The following is a 12,674-nucleotide window of genomic DNA, read 5'->3' as shown; positions in this document are numbered from 1 at the left end:
GTATTTGTGCTTCATTTCATTTTTTTCATGACTAGGTTAGCTAATGGTTTATCCTGTTCACAACTTTTCTCAAGAAGACCAGCTTTTGAATTTTATATTTTGATTCATTAATATCAGTGAAGCAGCACTTCTTCACATTTCTGTGGTTTATGGGTCTCTTGGTGAACATGATTAAAAATTATGGTCCTTTTTTCAGGAAAACACACATACTCACAATTCTTTAAAAGTCTCATGCAGAGTTTAGGCAGCTTATTTACCAGACTGACACTCATTCATGGATCTTCAGTTAGAAGCCCTAGCCTCAAGTATTGTCAAATAGCGTATTTGTCGAGTTTGCAAGATAAAGATTAGCTCAGCCCTGGGTCAGCACACATTTTAGAACTGAAGCCACTCCATTAACCATTTTAGGATTCTGCTGTTACTGTTTCCAGTACTTCTAATGTGACTGCTCCAACTAAAGACTTCCATTATACTTATGTGCCAGGCACTGTGCAAGCTCATTATTTATTACCACAAAAATCCTAGGAAGTCAGTACTGCTATCATCACCATTTTACAGATAATAAAACTAAGACACAGAGAGGTCTCAGTTTTAGGAGAAACTTGCCTAAAACCACCCAGCTAGCATTTATTAGAGCCAGAATGCAAACCCCAGCCAGTCCAGCACTAAAGGTGATAGGTATTTATCAGAATAAAACCATAATAAGCTCCATTCATTCTCAACACTTATGACTCCTGCCCTAGTTTTTCATTGCCTTCGCTTTAGGGCTGTGGTTCTCAACTGGGGGCGATTTTGCACCGCAGGGAACATGTGGGAATGTCTGGAGACATTTAAGTTGTCATAATTGCAGGGGGCTGCTACTGGCATCAGGTAAGTAGAGGCCAGGAATGCTGCTAAACATTCTATAAAGCAGAGAAGAACTCTGGACAACAAAGAATTATCCAGCCCAAAGGTCAATAGTGTTGAGGTTGAGAAACTGCCTTAGACAAACTGACCATGCCAGTTTCAGAACCCTTTATTTGGCAGCAATATGGAGGAAAAAAAAAAAAAACAGCATTCTAGGAAGTATCTTTAAGTTGCTTCTTATGGACTGAATTGTCCCTCCTCCCCAAATTCATGTATCGAAGGCTTAAACCCCAATATCACAGAATGTGACTATATTAAAGGGCCTTTAAAGAGGTAATTAAGTTAAAATGAGGCCCTTAGGATGGGCCCTAATCCAATCTGACTGGTGTCTTTACAAGAAGAGGAAATTTGGACACACCCAGAGACACCAGGGGTTCGAGGCGGGCACATAGGGACAACCATGTGAAGAGACAGCAAGAGGACAGCCATCTGCAAGCCAAGGAGAGAGTCTTGGAACAGATCTTTCCCTTAATGGTCCTAAGAAGAAACCAACCTTGCTGGCACCATGATCTTGGAATTCCAGCCTCTAGAACTGTGACAAAATAAATTTCTGTTGTTTAAGCCACTTAGTCTGTGGTACTTGGTTATGGCAGCACTAGCCAACTAATACATCACTTAAGGCTATACATTATTTTCAAGAATGTTTAACACTTCTAAAGTATTTTTTACATTGTCTATTGCTATGCTAATTAAAAATGATTCACCTCTTCAGTAAATCTGGTGTTTAACTTCATTTACTTCCTTTAACTTAATCACTTTGTTAGCTTAATTTCCTTTTTGGAGCAAAATCCACTTTTGCTTCCCATTTCAGGCTGCAAAGGACTTCAGAGGTCTTCAAAGCCCACCTCCAAGTGTCCTGCTCCAGTAAGCCTGCTGTGTGGACTGGTAAAACTGGCGCTAGGCATTTTCTCCATATGCAAAAGACTCATTGGTATTCGGATAATTTTTCAAAGCTGTTGTCTTTCAAAGGTTGATAAATCACCTACCTCAAAAGTTAAACGGATCAAATGAAACCTCCTCAAAATGCAAACTGTTGGCTTTCTTAATATGAGATGTAATGAAGCATCCTAAGCAATGCATTTCTTTTTTTTTTTACATTTTCTACAACATCATTTAGAAGTTGATTTAAAAAGTCAGCATCTCAATCCTGCAGAAAGCCTCCTCCAACAAAGAGAGGCAGTGGCACATGGTAGAAAGAGAATGGACCCAGAAGTTAGAGCATTTGGATTCCTGTTTCTGTCTGATTTTCCTTATTGGCCTTGTGACTTCAAGTGGCTTGAGTCTCTGTTCCTGCCTTGGGACCAGGTGGATAATAATACTTTCCCTGTGTGTCTCAGAGGCTTGTTTTCAAAACAAAATATGAATAGCTCACACACAAATAAACTCAGCATTTTTCATTCCAACCATTGGAAAACAAATGGATGGATGGATCGTGCAAGATGAAGGCACGGACTTTACTTCTACACATATTTCCTTCCATCACGTTTTTTTCATGCTTTCCTAGAGGACTTCATCATGGTTGGGTAGCAGAAGTGCACATCCCACAGGAGCACTTCCTTATCATCCTTCTTTATAGATATAGTAGCATCCCTTGCTTATATGAAGGAACAAGCAAATTTCACAAACACACACACACACACACACACAGTTGCTCCTGAAACTCTTCTTCTTTCCCATGACAACCTAACAACACGACTTCTGTCACCTTTTCATTCTACCCACTTCCTGTCGAGACTAATCCTTTTAGATAATTTACAATGAAGATGACAGGTTCTTACTCCAGTCATGAGACTATGAAACAGTCCAGAAATCAGTCTGTGCCTTAATTCCTCTAAAGCCTGTCTTCTGGCTAACAACAGGAATGAGGGTGAGCAGGATGTGGGTGGCATTTCTGTGTTATCTCATACTTACTACATTTTGACACTTGCACCTGTCTCCGTGGCTTTCTCTCAGTCCCCATTGCCTGAAAGTTCATGTGTTACTAGAAAAATTATTACATTGCTCAGAGAATCCACTGCTGTTCCTGTACCTTTTCCTCAGAAAATAAATTGCATCTCGTTTTTTTTGGCTGGTCACATCCCCAATCCTCTATCTGCTCCCTAAGTTAGCTAGCTAAATCAAAGCAAGCTCTTTGAGCTTAATTTTTCCTACTGCTTTCTTGACAGTCTGCTGTCCTCCTCTAGAAGTTTTCCTTTGGTTCCAGGGACATTTTTTTGTTTTTCACAATGACTAGGGCAGCAAGTGCTATGGGCATAAGAAGGCTGGGTCAAGGGATGCTAAACAGCCTGTAATCTGCAAAGCAGTTTCTACACAAAGAACGATTGTCCAGCCGCAAATAGTAATAGCACACCTGTTGAAAACCACTGACAGAGAGTAATACTCTATGTGTCACAGTCTAGGTCAAGGAGCTGCAGACAGAAATATTGCCTTCCTCAAAGCCTCACAGATAAAACATTCCTTGACAAGATACTTCTGTTATTTTGTACCTCTGAAACCTTAAATGTTTTACATCCGAGGCCTCTGAGAATAAAGATACATTATGTGGTGATGATGACATCTGGAGAATGACATTGAAAGTTGCTTGTTGGAGGTTTATGTTGGGGAATATATCTCCTGCAAAATGCAAGTCTGAGCTGAGAGAACAAACATCACTCACCATTTCTTCAGCAAGCATTTCCTGGGCATCTTTTCTGTCCTATACTACGTTAAGGTGCTCTGGAGCTGGAGATAAATTATAAAGGATCCTTCCTCCAAGGAGCTATGTTTCACTGAGTAACTGGCTTAAAAAATTATATCTGCTCCAATGGTTGACCTTATCAATGACTCTGAGTCTTTGGCTTTATATATTTATTGCTTTAGGATGACTTGTGGTCCTGTTCCCCTGCCATTTGGATGACAATTAGGGCCTAGAGAAATAAGGTTCCTGGTTTAGGGATTTTAAGAATTTAAATGTTCTCATTGACTGAAGAAGTAGATTGTATGATTTCAGATATAGGCAAATTAAGGACCAAAGGAGCCCAGAGGAGGTTTTTGGTTTTTTTTTCCAGCTTCGATCAATAGATTAGTAACAAATGTTCTGCAGATAGTGCATTTAATAGGATGGGTCTCTGTGAGACATTGGAGGGAAAAGTTTTATGGATTTCTAAGGCTCTGGAAAAAGGAAGAGGCAAAAGTATAAAGATATTAGGATGAGTGAAAAGGTTGAGACTCAGGAGCATACAGTGCAATAAAAGCTAGAATCAGCCGGGTTCTTCTATAAATTTTTGTGGTCCTGTTTATTTTTCATCGCCCTAGTGTGATTATCCAAATCTGGAAACCGAAAGTATAGAACAAGTTCCCTTTGTCTTCTGTTGACACTCATCCATATAATCATCCAACCTACAAATCATGTAATAAAATTCAGGATCATGGGAAGAAAGTGCAGGCTCAGTAACCACTGATAATATCTCTCTTCCTCTTATATGTTCAGTCTCTCCCTCTTAATTGCATCATATCATTTGTTATTTAAATATATCCAAGTAGTATCATCTAAATATATCCAAGTAGTATCAGGGCCGCCCCGTGGCTTAGCAGTTAAGTGCGTGTGCTCCTCTACTGGCGGCCTGGGTTTGGATCCAGGGCACACACTGATGCACTGCTTCTCCAGTGCAACTATGACATACAACTATCTAATGGGGCTTTGGGGGAAAAAAAAAAGGAAAAGGATTGGCAATAGATGTTAGCTCAGAGCCAGTCTTCCTCAGCAAAAAAAAAGAGGAGGATTAGCATGGATGCTAGTTCAGGGCTGATCTTCCTCACACACACACAAAAATAAAAATAAAAATAAAATAAAATCTATCAAAAAAATCCCAATTCTTTCTTGACTTCACATCCTGCTGTCTTATCTCTTAATTCCTTTTCACAACTAAACTTCTCAAGAATTATATATATTTTATTTTATTACCTTATACCTGTTTTCCAAATTTCCTGCATCTGAGTCTATGCCGATCATGTGTCAAAAATAATTATCATTCAAGTCACCAATAACCACATAGCATCCCTAAATCCTATGGATTTTTTTTTTTGCCTTTATTTTATTTGACTTCCCAGTAGGACCACAATGCCGCTGACTACTCTCCCTTCTTGAAACATTCACTTCATTAGGTTTCTGACTAACTCTGGCTACAACATCTTTGTCTCTTTTATAGGCACATCTTCATCTTGTAGGTCATTAAATATCAGAGTTTCTCAAGGTTCAGCCTCATGCCTTCTATTTTATTTATTTTTTGTTAAATATTTTGTTAAATATTGTAGGCAATTTTATTATAGCATATCAATTAACCACTTATTTGCCAATGACTCAAAATTATATCTCTGTACCCTGAACTTATTCATTAGGTTCAAACCCATATGTATCCAACTACCTACCTAGATGATATTTGCAAACATAAATATCCATTTTTTTTTCATCTCAAAGGCACTTTAAATTCAACCTGTCCATAATGACTGCATGATCTGATTACCTTTTCCTACAGAAAACTCAGTCAATACCTATGTTCACCATCGCAGTGAGTAGATACCATCCATCCACTTTTGTAAATCATGAAGCCAGGAGTCATTCTCAACATCAGCCTTTTCTTTAACTCACTTCCTACCCCATCCAATTCAATGTCTATTAATGTTTATGTTTTAATTTCTATATAATGAATATGTCTACTGTCCTCCATATCAATTGATGAGGTCCGTGTCCAAGTTACCAACATCTCTTGTCTAAATTTCTATAATGAACTACTAATTGGATTCCCCATATTTGCTCTTTGTACTGGTCAGGGTTCTACAGAGAAACGAGAGCAATAGTATAGAAAAATACATGTATATAAAGAGATATATAGAGCTACAAATATAGAGAGATACACAGATTAATTTATTATAAGGATGTGGCTCTTGCGTTTTTGGAAGCTGAGAAGTCCCAAGGTCTCAGTTGGCAAGCTGGAGACCCAGAAGAGCAGGTGATGAAGTCTCGTCAGGTCCAAAGCCCTGAGAACCAGGAGAGCCAGTGGTATAAGTTCCAGTTCCATGGCAGAAGACTAACACCTCAGCTCAACAAGGCAGGTGAAGTTCCCTCTTACTTAGTTTTTTTGTTTTATTCAGGTCTTCAATGTATTAGTGGAGGGCCACTCACATTAGGAAAGGCAGTCTGCTTTACTCAGTCTACTGACTCAAATGTTAATCTTATCCAAAAACACCCTCACAGACACACATCTAGAATAATATTTGACCAAATGTCTAGGCATCCTGTGGCCCAGTCAAGCCGACATATAAAATTAATCATTACACTCTTATATATCCCATCCTCCACACACACCAATGACCAGAGTTATTTTTCCCCCAAATGCACAAGGCTTACTAGAGCCTACACAGCCTCACTGGATTTGGTTCCTACATAACTCTTTAACCTTCCCTCACAGCACTTCTCCCCTTGGTCTATACACTTAACCTCCATTGTCTGCTTTTAGTTCCTCAAACATGCCTTGCCCACGCTGGTGTGTCCTGCTGAAATGATTTCTTGCCTCTTCCTTTGCCAATCTATTCCTCTGGATCTTTCAGATCTCATCTCAAGCGTCACTTCCACAGGGAAGACTTCCATGAGTACTCGGATCAGGTCATATATCCCTGTTACATGTTATTACAACACTATTTACTTTCTCTTCATACATTTTACGTCAGTGATAATTTACATGTTTATTTGATTAAATGTGGTAATCCAAGAAACCACAAGCCACGTTGAATTTTGCTCAATACTATACCTTCAGGGCCTAGCCCAGTTCTTGGTACATAGGAGGTAGTCAGTACATATATGAGTGAGTGGCTTATCACACATTGTTTCTATAGTCCACTAAATCAGTAAGAAAATGAGAGTCAGGTGGTCTGGAGTTCTGCTTCTTGTCCAAATTACCACCCATTCTGTTTATCAACTCCTTGTTGATATCATTTACATCTTTATAGATTTTTTTCCTTTCTTTATCAGCCAATTTCCCCAAAGCAATTAGACTAAGGGGCCTTCTAACTTTCCTTGAAATTTGGAAAAAGGAAAACATACAAGCACCCGGAGGAAAAGGCAGTTAGGTGAAGCAGAGGATAAAAAAGAAACTGAAGGAAAAAGGAGCAATCAGTTTTGACCATCCCCTGGCATTCTTCTGAGATTAAATTGAGGGCAGATAGAACATAATCAGCGATGCACATGAGCAGAGTTGGCAAATTACGGCTCCTGTGTCAAATCCAGTCTGCCACCTGTTTTTGTATAGCTTGTGAACTAAGAACGTTTTTTGTATTTTTAAATGGTTGAAAAAATCAAAAGAAGAATTATATTTAGTGACATGAAAATTTTGTAAAATTCAAATGTGTCTATATAAATAAAGTTTTATTGGCAAATGGCAACACTCATCACCTCTGTATTGTCTGTGGCTGCTGCTGCCTATGGCTATCTAGTCCTACAAAGGAAGAACTAAGTAGTTGTGACAGAAAGCATACGGCTCACAAAGTCTAAAATATTTGCTATCTGCTCTTTTACCAAAAAAAGTTTGCTGACCACTGCAAAAACCTAAACTATTCATTTCTGCCAGAGTAAATTCTTTGCAGACTCATTTGGTCGGAGCATAATGTACACTAGTGCTCATGTTACAAATAAAAGTGCATTTCAAGGCTAAATTATTTTTGGATAATTCATCACTTCAGATTATCCACGTCATGCACTTCCTCCTGAGGTAGCACAGATAATCAATACATGATGGAATATCTCACCACATGAAACTTATACAACTCCACAGGCCATTTAGGCAATATGCTTATGATCATGTTTAGTTATAGTTCCTGCTCTGCAACTAACTAACACGAGCTATAGTAGACAACATATAGTATTTCCAGCACACGCTCTGGGGTCTGGGTTCAGATAAACCTTGAACTGAATTTGGGCCTTGCCATTTACTAGCTACGTTTCTTTGGGCAGTTTACGCCACATTTTGAAGCTTGTCTCTTCATCTTTGAAATTGGAGTGTTAACAGTAACACATCATAGTCTTAAAGGATTAAATGAGAAAATGGATGAGAATCACGTAGCACACTACCACAACATGGCAAACCTTATGATTAGCTGTTTCACCTTAAGCAAGCTACTTCGCCAGTTTCCCCATCTGATATATGAGAAGGAGCGAGGTTTGAGCTGAATGGAACCTCACATGCAGCATCAGCTCCCATACTGTTGAAGCTGGCTGCTGAAACTGATGTTGAAATTGGTTACACATGGATTTCTATAAAAGACAATATGGTCATAGATCTCTTTAAGAAGATTACAAGCCGATCAGGTACAGAGACTCTGTTGAAGATATATCACATTATATCAAGCACTCAGCAAAACGCACTGGTTAGTTTTCACAAGAAAAACTGAGTTAAACTTTCATACAGCACCAGACTGGTGAGCACTGCCAAGTACACCTTTTCAAGGCATAATAAAGGATAAGCCTTTGGTCAGCTACCATATTTTAAGATAAGGCATCAGTAAAGCGTGCCGTGATTCTGTTTTCTTTTACACTGAAGTAGTTCCATAATGAAACAACAATCTTCCTGGGGTAATAGTTGGGATGATTTGTAGAAAAACTTCCATCCTTGATATTGGAGAAGGCTCTTAGAAACTGGAATGTATTACCATTCTACTGATTTCTGGCATTTGACAACTTGGTTAAATTTTCACATATGGTACAAATAAGGTGCTCCAAAATGTCCAGTGATTGAACTGATGGTGATGGGTCATTGTCATTGTAACACTTCTCTAGAGCATATGGGGACATTTTCCAAGAGGTGATTGTTCCTGGGGTTGCCTCAGCTTCCTGCAGGTCTGGGGAAGGGAGCAGGAGAGAGCCATGAAAGTCTACCCCTCTTAAGAATTCCTGCTGACATTGGCTTATGATTTGGCGTGTGGAGAAATGTAACAATCACCTTGCGTGGCTTGGATTGTCACGCCTTGCAGCACACACACAATGACCTAAAGTAGGTAATAACTTCCGTGAGAATCTACCACAGCTTAACCACTTAGTCTGAGACATTTCTTTCTTTCCATTTGGGTTTCAGGTAGAATCAACCCCTCAATTAACTTCATCTGGCACACCAGAGCGATTCTGACTCAAAACACTGTCTTGTTCCTGACATAATCAACGAAACTATATTGATTTAGGGCACCTTATGTGATTGCTATGATTTGTAAAGATCTAAAAGACTCTGAAGACGTAGACTAGGCACTGATGTAGTACAATAGAGTTGTCACTGGTTCTTTCTTCCCCTTTGTGCTCTCTTTTATGAGCAATATAGAATTAACTAAGACATGGTTCATATAAGAAAAGCATACAGTTTCTACTACTCTTCTTCATCCTAAAATCACTCTTTAGTGAATGAGAAAATTAACAGTATTAACATATGTTTGCAGAGCAGAACATTATCTCAAGAGTGAAATATTCTATGCCACTCATAATAGTTCAAGAATCATCTCCCTAATTTGGAACAAAAATTAATGAAAGTATGGGACTACCAAAGATGAGTCATTTCTTCTTTCCTAAACGCAAAATTATTTCAGTGGGGAAAGCAACATTTTTTTCTATTTTTTTCGCATGACTTTTATATTCTTTAAATCAAGTTTATTGAAGTATAATTTTAAATCATTAAAATATACGATTTAGGTATTTATATGTACAGTTTGACAAGTTTTGATAAATGCATGCATCCACATAACTGCCACAACAATCAAGATATAGAACATGTTCTTCACTCCAAAAGTAAAGAACCATAATGTTCTCTCATGTGCCTTTGCAGATTATTACCTACTCCATTCCTGGCCCCAGACAACTACTGATTTGCTGGTTTCTGTCACTAGGATTAGGTTTACATTTTCTATGATTGCATATAAATGAAATAACATGCTACATGTCTTTTTATGTCTTGTTTCTTTCATGCAGAATGATAATTTTGAGATGTATTCATAATGTTGCAGGTAGCAATAGTTTGTTTCTTTTACTGATAACTAATATTCCATTGTAAGAATGTATAGTAATTTGTTTATATGTTTACCTGTTGATAGACATTTGGGCTGTTCCCAGTTTAAGGCTATTATGAAGTTGTTATGTTTATGTGAGTCTTTGTGTGGACGTACATTTTCATTTTTCTTCTATAAATACCTAGGTTTGACACTTCTGGGTCATACGGTAAGTAGAAGTTTAACTTTACAAGAAACTGACTCAATTTTTTCCAAAAGGGTTGAACCATTCTATATAGATGTCGACATTGCTACACATCCTCGTGAACATTTGATATCATCAGTATTTATTTTTTAATTTTTGTAATCATACTGGTGTGTAGCAGTATCTCTTTGTGGTTTTAGTTTGCATATTCCTGGTCATTAATGATGCTGAGCATTTTTTCATAGGTTTATTGGTCATCTTCTTTAGGGAAGCATCTGTTCAAATTCTGTGCCAAGAATTTTTTATTGGGCTTTTTGACACCTTGTTTTTGGGTAGTAAGAATGCTTTGTATATATTAGATATAAGTCCATTTGAGGCTTGTTTTTAAGAATTATTAGGGAATATTTAGAATATCCTTTATTTTGAATATATTTAGCCCTACAAATAAGATGCAACTGTCTAATGTCTATACACTGAGTGTTCAAAGAGACTCCCCTTTGCGGCTGGTCAGAATGCACAAGGTTTCTAGCCCTGTTTATGCTTTGGGAATTATTTAATCTACAACTCCTGGTCATTCTTTGCCTGGCTTCATGCAGTTTCAATCTGCTCATGCTCACTTAATATTCTGCAGCAGATGCAAGGCAACTCCACAGCAGATTTCTGGCACTCTTTCTTTGTATAGTTCCTCCTCTCCATTTCTTTACAAAATCAAGTCACCTCAGCCTCCACATATACCCATCTTTGTTTCCTCAACTCAGTAAGACTAATGTGCTCTATTTACACTGCCATCTAGAACGTGAATCCAAGTTGTTCATAGGGATCATCTTGTTTCTTCTGTCTCCTGAACCACAGTCTTGTGTTTCCTGCTGTCCAATGTCTGTAAACAGTTGCTTTATAATTTTTGTCCAATTCTCTACTTGTTTGTGGTAGGAAGATAAATCTATTCCAATTATTTCATATGGTCAGAAGCAGAAATCTCAGCATTTTTCTTAAAATCAGCTTAGCCACCTAAATGGAATGGAGGACATGTGCATCCAGTTGCACATTTCATTTGGAAATTTCAAAGTTACTTTACTTTAGGATAACAGAGTCAGAGAAAAGAAGATGAAGAGGTAAATGTATCCGTGTGAATATGTATGTATAGATACATTCTGCTCCATGTGCCGGGTCTAACAATGATTAAAATATCAAAAATATAAGAAAGTAAACATGTTTGTTGAGCAATTAAGAATTTGAATCTATGATTTCCTATAATGGGAAAGGAAAGGACACTATAGTGTAAACTCGCTCCCTCCCTTGCACAAATGTGGCTCATGAGAATATTCTTCTTCAGTTTTCGCAATTCAGATTTGACACATCCCACTCTGGTCTGCTCCTTTGCTGTAGTATATACCCACACGGGTAAAAACAAGCCTAATGTACTTTGAAGAAACAGGAGATATTTGTTTGAATTAGATATTTAATTCCGGTCTCATCAATCTTTACCAAACAGGGGATATGAGAGGTAGATTTGCTAGGGTAATCTGGCTACCTGTTGCATAACTGTAGTGTAAAATATGGATTTTTTAGTCTGTTTAGTGTGTTTCATTTTGCTGTTCTTTTTTCTTCTTAACTCCTCTCATTGTTGGATCTTCTAAACTAACCTCTTTTGATTCTCACTTCTGATTCTCTACTAGACCCTGCAATTTTGAGATGAGATGATAAACTTGTTTCCATGGAGACTTAAGTCCCAGGTAAGCATTACTTAATCTCGAAAAGTTTTGCATATTAGCAGGGCAAAAGCTGGGCTCAAAAACAAGGAAAGACACTTATAAAAGTATGGATATCTGAAAACTCTTTCCCAAATATATATATATTTGAACTATATATATATATATATATATGCACACATATATACATACACACACACTATATACTAAGTATATATACACACACACTATTTAATAATACATATATAGATACATATATGCATACATGCTATATAATATATATACTATATATAGTATAATATACTATACTATATACTATACAGTATACTTCACTATATACTATAGTGTAGTAGAGTATATACACATATATATACTTATATATACACATATATACTATAATGTAATATATAATAATTCATATATATACACATCAAGTCTATATATACTATTTAATAGTGTATATATTAATACACGTATATACATACTTACTATATACTATATTATATAATAGCATATATACTATATACTGTTTAATAATGTGTGTATGTGTATATCACGTGTACTTAGATGTTGATTTGTGTTGGGTTCCCTCCAAGTGCCTCTACAAGAGGTGAGAGCTAGTGAGTCCTGCTTATACTGAAATCCATTCCATCTGTTCTGCAGCTCCACGAATGAATTGTGCAAACTATGGGATACATAGAGCAAATCTAACAAAATGTAAGTATAAGAATAACTACTTAGGAAATAGTAATGAAAGAAAAAAAAACCTAATTCAAAATATCTAAAACAATACAGTTCCTAGTAAGTAATACATATCAAAATAAATGCACAAAATACATATGAAGAAATTACAAAAG

Source organism: Ceratotherium simum, chromosome 34, assembly GCF_057802395.1.
Source record: "Ceratotherium simum simum isolate JZ-2026a chromosome 34, ASM5780239v1, whole genome shotgun sequence".
In the NCBI taxonomy this organism is placed as follows: Eukaryota; Metazoa; Chordata; class Mammalia; order Perissodactyla; family Rhinocerotidae; genus Ceratotherium; species Ceratotherium simum.
Note: the sequence above shows the minus strand (reverse complement) of the source record.